The sequence below is a fragment of the Neoarius graeffei genome, chromosome 6 (genome assembly GCF_027579695.1).
Source record: "Neoarius graeffei isolate fNeoGra1 chromosome 6, fNeoGra1.pri, whole genome shotgun sequence".
In the NCBI taxonomy this organism is placed as follows: domain Eukaryota; kingdom Metazoa; phylum Chordata; class Actinopteri; order Siluriformes; family Ariidae; genus Neoarius; species Neoarius graeffei.
This window is the reverse complement of record NC_083574.1, coordinates 105253637-105256252: the sequence shown is the minus strand read 5'-3', so window position 1 is coordinate 105256252 and position 2616 is coordinate 105253637.

The window sequence follows — 2616 nt, the reverse complement described above, 5'->3', positions numbered from 1 at the left end:
ATAGCAGCAAAATAGAAGCACAATCATTTGAATGCAGCAAAACTTTTGCTGCATTCAAATGATTGTGCTTCTATTTTGCTGCTATAATATGCTCATCTTATGTATGTTCTAGACAATACAAAAAGCACCACATGCCAAATAAATAATTGAATACATAATAATAACAATAATAATAAATGCTTCCAATGTTATAGTGTTGTTTGTATTTGGTTGCATTCACTGCATGAATATATTTGATTGACAATTTGACTGACAGTGTTTTGGCATATTTAACATTTATCCTCCAAAATAAATCAACTGTTTTGGTTTAAGATTGTGCAAGCCTTCAAATTTTCTCACTGAACATTTCTCCTTCACATTTTTCACCTGTAGGCATGTGACAAGATTTAACATGATATTGCTCAACGTACCTCTGTAAAGTCAGCTAACAACTTATTAAAATGCACCAGAATTCAGCAAATAACATGTATGATAATAAAAAACTTCTGGGGGAGGACCCCCAGACCCCCCACTAATCAGTTCCTTCAAACCAATATACAACAACCTGTACAATCTGTTACATTGGCCAACCAATCTACATTCAAACTGCCATAATGTGTAGGGGGGCACTACAAGACACACATAGGCCTACAACACACAGATAAGGTGTATATCTCTGTGCAATATGATATGGTTATCAAATTAGAGGGTTATTTTCCAAAAAGTATATTGGGGCAGGGCGGCGGGGGCAGGGGCGGGTACGAGGCAGAGCCCCCCCACATAACCAACCCCAATTTAACCCCTGGCTATACTGATACTGACACGAAGGAGGTTTTAAGTAAGAATATGGACACCAGCTGTTGAGCTTCTTTCTGGCACAATGCTCCTCTCACAAGCACATGCTTTGTGGAGGACGACATCCAGGACACACTCTGTCAGGTTTTCATTTTACAATGTACATCTCTGTAGCAAACAGCATTTTGATTTCTTGAGAAGAAAAATAGAAGCTTCCAGAAGACTCAAGATGGCCCTGGTAAACTACAGGCACCCCATTTCTTCTTGATCTATATTTTTTCCTCACACCAAGAAGGCTATCAACCTCTCAAAATGGTTTGTCTGCAGTACCTGGTGGATTGGGAGGGGTCCAGCCTTGAGAAGCTTGAGAAATTGACTCGCTCCTCATGCTGTCCCTCTGGTTTGTCATCACAGTACTTCTGGAGGCATTGACCATCAGAGGTGGGAGTGGTTACATCCCAGTCTACACCTTCCTTTGAGCCAAATCTCTGATGTTCACTTTTAACAACATACACTGTATGTATGAACCATCGACTTAACATCATCATTCCTGCCAAAGTCTTGCCCAATCACTGTGCAATTCTAAACTTAATGTTGTTTTGCTTTACCTCCTGTTTGATTTCAGGGCCTCATTTTGCTTTCAGTGGTCCAATTGACATATTTAGGTCATTTCTCTCTGTTTTTGGACTGGTTCTTTAGAGTATGGACAAACTACTGTGCACTTTTGCATGGCATTTGGCTGAATAAATGTAGATTGGTGACCTGCACAGGGTGAGCCCTGCCTCTCCCCCAAAGTCAGCTGGAATTAGTTCCACTTTCTCCCACGACCATGATGGATAAGCGGTAGAGATAATGGATGTAGGGATGTCCCTGTGTGTCTGTGATCAATATCAATTCTTTCCTTCCTATCAAACATTCTTGATCAGCTTCTATACAGCTAAATGGTTTCTCTTTCTTACCCAGAACATGCACCAAGATCCTAACCTGTGTAGCTTAAGAGAGGCACACTCTACAGAGACTGCCCTTGTGAATGTTGTTAAGAAGCTTCATGTTGCTAGAGCAGCCATACAGTCATTGGTCCTGGTTCATATTGATCTCTGTAAAGGGTTCAACATCTTCAAGTGCAAGACTATCTTGTCCGTTCCCCATGAGAATTGGTGGCACAGCATGGTGGTGGCTCACCCTTTCTTACCTGAAGGGACAGTCATTTCACATAACAGGGAGATCTTCACCTGTCTATGCAGACTCTCCAGCGATATCCCACAAAGCTCAGTGCTGGGTCCTCTTCTGTTCTCATAGCGAGGTCATATTCTCTATATCCACTCAGACACTCATGGTTCTGCACAGATATCAGCATGTCTGGTGCACATCTTGTCAAGGAAGACAGTTCATCCCTATGTCATGATCTCCCTGAAGAACTGTCAAATCACACCACAACACATGTAACATTGGTATCGTCTTGGACAACCAACTACCCTTCTTACATCACACTACTAACATGATTTGCTCATGCAGATTTCTTCTTTACAACATCAGGATGATGATCCAGGTTTTGCTTTCCATGGAGGACACTTGGTCAGTCACTTGTCATCTTAAGATTTGACTACTGCATCAGATTTAAAGCACTCATCAAATTTCTCTCTATATACTGTGGGTGGTAAAAGAGAGCAACTGGACTTGCTTGAAGATTCTTGAAGACGTTTCACCTCTCATCCGAAAGGCTTCTTCATTTCTGTCTGACTAATAGGGAGTATCAGGTATTTATCCTCTCATGGATGAAAAGCAATCCTAAGGTGTCGTTGAGTCATCCTGTTGGTGTGGGTCACTGGGGGCTGGGTGTGA